This window comes from Coffea arabica, chromosome 6e (genome assembly GCF_036785885.1).
Source record: "Coffea arabica cultivar ET-39 chromosome 6e, Coffea Arabica ET-39 HiFi, whole genome shotgun sequence".
NCBI classification, from domain to species: Eukaryota; Viridiplantae; Streptophyta; class Magnoliopsida; order Gentianales; family Rubiaceae; genus Coffea; species Coffea arabica.
In genome coordinates, this window is record NC_092321.1 from 41,525,011 (window position 1) to 41,532,454 (window position 7,444).

Genomic DNA, 7,444 nt, shown 5'->3' on the forward strand with positions numbered 1-7,444 from the left:
TTCGAACCTTAGTTACTTTCAAAAGCTCTTAAACAGTGTTTTATCGCAGATTTGGACTCCACACACACGGAGTAATACCCGAACGTAACTTGTAAAGGCACCGCATCTTTTGGTGAGTGCTTCCAAATATCTGGTTGAACTGGACACTTGTTTTAATACTTGATCCATGAAAATACATGATACGAGATTTGTTGATCGGGCAAGGGTGTACTTTATCGCACTTGCCCTAATATGATATCTACTTGTTTATTGTTGCAATGAACTTGATATACTTGTACTTGATTTGTAAGTGTGGAGCGGCAGTATGTACCACACTCTATCCGAGTGGGAGGTGCCTCTCATTCCCGTCTCTATACTTTTATTTTAATTCAGTCGATTGGAGTGTTATCTCATCCACTTTTGGGGATCCCAAACCCCACTGGCTAGTTAATCGAGTCGAGCCGGCAAGGGTTTGGTCGTTTAGATAACGAACCATGGATAGTTAGTAATGTCGAGTGGAGTGATATCTCCTCGACTAATCGGTATACTCGAGTATTACCACCCGTGTTTATTGAGGATTTTGGGCCCTGCAGGGGGTTTCAATGGTGGACGGAGAGTAGTGTAAGTGGTGTTCTACTGGATTGGTTACTTACTTGAAAGTTGACAGAGTGTCAACTATTACGTGATCAAGCTCCTGGTGATGCAATGAGAATTTGGCTCCTGAGAGCCCTCCGTATCCTTATACTTTGGAATGATTATTGCTTATTGGATTATTGTTTCTTCTGAAAAACTTTTACACTCGCTCATTTTTGAGATTGCTACTTGAAGTGTTATTGCTCACTTTTATGAACTCTTCATGCTCGTTACTTTGCTATATCGAAAACTTGTACTTATAAATAATGGTCAATTTGCTATTTGAAACCCCACTGGGCTTTTAGCTCATTCCACGTCATTTGTTTTCCTTACAGGGGTACGAGCGAGGCGTGAGACGTGTACAGACTAGCTTAGTCTAGTTGTTTTGACTTTTGTAATTGTATTCGCACCAGTCGCTCGATTAGGGTTGAATGTACTGAGAACTTAAATCTTTTGATGTATTTGGGACTGTATGGATGGTTGAGATAGAAATGAATGTATCAGTATGTTCCAAACTTGGGAACCGTTATTTCGTTTATTATTGAGGTTGCACCTTATTTTAATTGATGTGAGTGAGTGAGTCCTGGCGAGAGCGGGGCAGGCGGTCCGCTAAACCCTAGGGTACGCTCAGGGGGAGGTGGGGCTGTCACAGATGGTATCAGAGCTCCTATTGAGCTCGTGCCGGGAGAAGGTTCTCGGACTGTGGGGATTGACTTGTTAAGTGTGGAACAATTGTCGATTGTTGGGGACCTTAGATATGTATGTTGGGTAGGAATCTCTAATACGGGTAATTTGCCCTTGAGCCTGGCCAGCTTGAGTGATGAATTATCATATTTTCGGATTCTTGTCCCCGAGTACCAAAGAGTGATACCTTTACGATAAGTTGAGATCACGCGTAATATTAGGATAAGTTTGGAAGGCGAAAGCAAAGACACGGGGGATGCGAATAGTCTAGACTTGAGAAATATTGAAGATATTCGTGGGATTTGGGATCCTTATTATTCACGAGCTTCGAGTTTTGATTAAGTGAAGTGCCTGAGCAATACCTAGGGTTAATGTACCGTAGGATGTGTTAATTGCTATGATATGTATATAAAGAAATCATGTTATTGTCAATGTGTTTTGAAAATGCTTTTATTGAACCTTATAGCTATTTTATTTTGCTTATACTTATTTACGAATAACTATATGAATTTACGAATAAATGAATGAATTTTGAGGACGAAATTCTTTTAAGGAGGGGAGATTGTGATACCCCAACTTTTAGGATACTATTGTTGTTTAGTTTCAAAAGAAAAAAAATATTACGCTTCCTTTCGTTTAGTTTTATTTTAAGACATTGTTTTGTTTTAAAGACTAGAAACCCTAAATTCTAATTAAAAAACCCTAGTTTTACTTGTGACTACTCGGTTTTCTCAAATCTCTCATATTTTATCCGAAACCCTAACTGGAATCAAGGGAATTGTAAAATCCCTCACATTTTTCTTAAATATCCTTTTATTTGGCGTTTATTCCTTTCTAATAGCTTTACTACTCAATCACCCCACAATAAGTGCAAATGAATCTAGAAAGTAGGGTTTCACTTCTCGTTTTCAAGTTAGAGCGAATTAGGGTTTTTACGTCTATCCGTAGTGTGACTATCCGGTACAGAATGGGGATCAAATTTGGTGATTTAGAGTGAGTTTTAGATGATATTAAGAGTGTGATTAGAAGTGATAATAATAAGTTAGTGAATTATAAGTCAAAATCCTAGTATACGCGATTTGAGGAAAATCGGCTCGAACCGACGGGTATCGATCACTACCCATTGAACCCACCACTTCCTTACCACCACATACCCTTGATATTTTTGCAAAATATCCCCCCCTCATCCTCAGCCATATAACCGAAAATTGTGGCCAAAATGCAAGGAAAAAGAAAGCAAAACTTGGAAGGCTTTGGTGGTGACAAGTGTCACCTACCTATGGATCCTTGGCCAACCTTTTATCTCACCTTCTTATCCCTTATTTCAGCCCATTTTCCTTATTTCTTTCTATTTTGGCTGAGAGTAAGGAGAGGTAAGAGAGTGAAGAGAGTTTCAATCTTCTACCTTGAATCTAACCTTTTGAGTGCAACCAAGAAAAATAAAACCGATCAATCACTAGTTTGGAAGCTTGGGAAGCTAGGGAACCAAAAATTTCAAGGAGAGGTGAAGGATCATGCTAGCAAGCTCTTGTCTTGAGTTATAATGGCTGATCAACCTTTCTTTCTCCATTAATCATGATTAAGTTAGGTATTAATGGTAGTATTGTGCTTGTGATGCTTGTTTCAAGTGATTTTGATGATTAGATGGATGACTTTTGAGTTAGGGTTTCTTGTGGGTTAGGAGTTGTATGATGTATATAATTTTGTAAAGGAGAAAGTAGTGGTAGTTTTAAGGTAAAAATATGAATTATAGCTTGCATATAACAAAATTCCAGAATTAAGATTTCTTATGGTTCAGTTCTGCCCGTTTCTGTTTGAGTATGTTAGAAGCCGAACTAGGCATAGCACAAAACATGAAAGTTGTAGAGAATGACATTTTGTAATTTTATGGTTGCCTACAAAATTTCAGCTCAATCGGAGCAACGTATCCTGTGAAAAGATGAAAATACCCTGACTGCCCTAGGAGTAAAATCTGCGGACAGTTTTGACAGTACACTAAGTTGGTTGCGTTTGTTCACCTGGATACGTACTGAACTAGCTTTTAGCCAAAACATGAAAGTTTTAGTACTTTGTCTTAGCTTTTCAACATCTCCAAGAACGCCTTAAACGGACTTTGGTAGCTTGAGATATGGCCATTGGGAGGTAGTACGGTTAACTGGCTGGTTAGTTGGAATTTGGTTCTGTGAATTGGGAATTTGACTGGGTTACACTGGAAATTAGACTAGGTGGTCTTCACCAAAGTTGTAGCTCTCTGCTTTAGCTTCGAAACGGTATAAGTTGTACCTCAATCCGATAAGCGTAGCCTCAGTTGTGTCCGTTACGCAAAACCACGTCAAATCTGTCTTTTGTTAGACTTCATTTCCGCACATGTCGTTAGCTTGATTTTTGTACTTGTATGACCTTGAGTCTACTGGACGGCTAATGAAATGAGATTATGTTGTGTGTAACTTTGGGTTTGATTGAGGAAAAGAATTCAGCCATAAATGGCTGGAAAATAGGTAAATACAAAGGGCGTGCTGCCCAAATTTAAGCTCGAAAACTAGGTAGATATGCTTGCGACTTAAGTAAGGTTTGAGAGCGAATACCACATGAACCATCTAGGATATTGCACCTCCTTTTATCGAGGTATATAAGTTAGAACTTGGCCGACCTTGTACCCTTGGAAAAATGAAATTTATGACTAATAGAAATACTTTTTCGCCATTTCGTCGACCCAAATGGTATTTCAAAGTATAGTTGCTTCCAAGTTTAAAAGTTATAAGAGCGAGCATGAGTTTACAAATATTCTACAAATAAGTTTCAATTATGTGATTCTCGTTAAACGAAACGTTTAAGTTTCGAACCTTAGTTACTTTCAAAAGCTCTTAAACAGTGTTTTATCGCAGATTTGGACTCCACACACACGGAGTAATACCCGAACGTAACTTGTAAAGGCACCGCATCTTTTGGTGAGTGCTTCCAAATATCTGGTTGAACTGGACACTTGTTTTAATACTTGATCCATGAAAATACATGATACGAGATTTGTTGATCGGGCAAGGGTGTACTTTATCGCACTTGCCCTAATATGATATCTACTTGTTTATTGTTGCAATGAACTTGATATACTTGTACTTGATTTGTAAGTGTGGAGCGGCAGTATGTACCACACTCTATCCGAGTGGGAGGTGCCTCTCATTCCCGTCTCTATACTTTTATTTTAATTCAGTCGATTGGAGTGTTATCTCATCCACTTTTGGGGATCCCAAACCCCACTGGCTAGTTAATCGAGTCGAGCCGGCAAGGGTTTGGTCGTTTAGATAACGAACCATGGATAGTTAGTAATGTCGAGTGGAGTGATATCTCCTCGACTAATCGGTATACTCGAGTATTACCACCCGTGTTTATTGAGGATTTTGGGCCCTGCAGGGGGTTTCAATGGTGGACGGAGAGTAGTGTAAGTGGTGTTCTACTGGATTGGTTACTTACTTGAAAGTTGACAGAGTGTCAACTATTACGTGATCAAGCTCCTGGTGATGCAATGAGAATTTGGCTCCTGAGAGCCCTCCGTATCCTTATACTTTGGAATGATTATTGCTTATTGGATTATTGTTTCTTCTGAAAAACTTTTACACTCGCTCATTTTTGAGATTGCTACTTGAAGTGTTATTGCTCACTTTTATGAACTCTTCATGCTCGTTACTTTGCTATATCGAAAACTTGTACTTATAAATAATGGTCAATTTGCTATTTGAAACCCCACTGGGCTTTTAGCTCATTCCACGTCATTTGTTTTCCTTACAGGGGTACGAGCGAGGCGTGAGACGTGTACAGACTAGCTTAGTCTAGTTGTTTTGACTTTTGTAATTGTATTCGCACCAGTCGCTCGATTAGGGTTGAATGTACTGAGAACTTAAATCTTTTGATGTATTTGGGACTGTATGGATGGTTGAGATAGAAATGAATGTATCAGTATGTTCCAAACTTGGGAACCGTTATTTCGTTTATTATTGAGGTTGCACCTTATTTTAATTGATGTGAGTGAGTGAGTCCTGGCGAGAGCGGGGCAGGCGGTCCGCTAAACCCTAGGGTACGCTCAGGGGGAGGTGGGGCTGTCACAGATGGTATCAGAGCTCCTATTGAGCTCGTGCCGGGAGAAGGTTCTCGGACTGTGGGGATTGACTTGTTAAGTGTGGAACAATTGTCGATTGTTGGGGACCTTAGATATGTATGTTGGGTAGGAATCTCTAATACGGGTAATTTGCCCTTGAGCCTGGCCAGCTTGAGTGATGAATTATCATATTTTCGGATTCTTGTCCCCGAGTACCAAAGAGTGATACCTTTACGATAAGTTGAGATCTCGCGTAATATTAGGATAAGTTTGGAAGGCGAAAGCAAAGACACGGGGGATGCGAATAGTCTAGACTTGAGAAATATTGAAGATATTCGTGGGATTTGGGATCCTTATTATTCACGAGCTTCGAGTTTTGATTAAGTGAAGTGCCTGAGCAATACCTAGGGTTAATGTACCGTAGGATGTGTTAATTGCTATGATATGTATATAAAGAAATCATGTTATTGTCAATGTGTTTTGAAAATGCTTTTATTGAACCTTATAGCTATTTTATTTTGCTTATACTTATTTACGAATAACTATATGAATTTACGAATAAATGAATGAATTTTGAGGACGAAATTCTTTTAAGGAGGGGAGATTGTGATACCCCAACTTTTAGGATACTATTGTTGTTTAGTTTCAAAAGAAAAAAAATATTACGCTTCCTTTCGTTTAGTTTTATTTTAAGACATTGTTTTGTTTTAAAGACTAGAAACCCTAAATTCTAATTAAAAAACCCTAGTTTTACTTGTGACTACTCGGTTTTCTCAAATCTCTCATATTTTATCCGAAACCCTAACTGGAATCAAGGGAATTGTAAAATCCCTCACATTTTTCTTAAATATCCTTTTATTTGGCGTTTATTCCTTTCTAATAGCTTTACTACTCAATCACCCCACAATAAGTGCAAATGAATCTAGAAAGTAGGGTTTCACTTCTCGTTTTCAAGTTAGAGCGAATTAGGGTTTTTACGTCTATCCGTAGTGTGACTATCCGGTACAGAATGGGGATCAAATTTGGTGATTTAGAGTGAGTTTTAGATGATATTAAGAGTGTGATTAGAAGTGATAATAATAAGTTAGTGAATTATAAGTCAAAATCCTAGTATACGCGATTTGAGGAAAATCGGCTCGAACCGACGGGTATCGATCACTACCCATTGAACCCACCACTTCCTTACCACCACATACCCTTGATATTTTTGCAAAATATCCCCCCCTCATCCTCAGCCATATAACCGAAAATTGTGGCCAAAATGCAAGGAAAAAGAAAGCAAAACTTGGAAGGCTTTGGTGGTGACAAGTGTCACCTACCTATGGATCCTTGGCCAACCTTTTATCTCACCTTCTTATCCCTTATTTCAGCCCATTTTCCTTATTTCTTTCTATTTTGGCTGAGAGTAAGGAGAGGTAAGAGAGTGAAGAGAGTTTCAATCTTCTACCTTGAATCTAACCTTTTGAGTGCAACCAAGAAAAATAAAACCGATCAATCACTAGTTTGGAAGCTTGGGAAGCTAGGGAACCAAAAATTTCAAGGAGAGGTGAAGGATCATGCTAGCAAGCTCTTGTCTTGAGTTATAATGGCTGATCAACCTTTCTTTCTCCATTAATCATGATTAAGTTAGGTATTAATGGTAGTATTGTGCTTGTGATGCTTGTTTCAAGTGATTTTGATGATTAGATGGATGACTTTTGAGTTAGGGTTTCTTGTGGGTTAGGAGTTGTATGATGTATATAATTTTGTAAAGGAGAAAGTAGTGGTAGTTTTAAGGTAAAAATATGAATTATAGCTTGCATATAACAAAATTCCAGAATTAAGATTTCTTATGGTTCAGTTCTGCCCGTTTCTGTTTGAGTATGTTAGAAGCCGAACTAGGCATAGCACAAAACATGAAAGTTGTAGAGAATGACATTTTGTAATTTTATGGTTGCCTACAAAATTTCAGCTCAATCGGAGCAACGTATCCTGTGAAAAGATGAAAATACCCTGACTGCCCTAGGAGTAAAATCTGCGGACAGTTTTGACAGTACACTAAGTTGGTTGCGTTTGTTC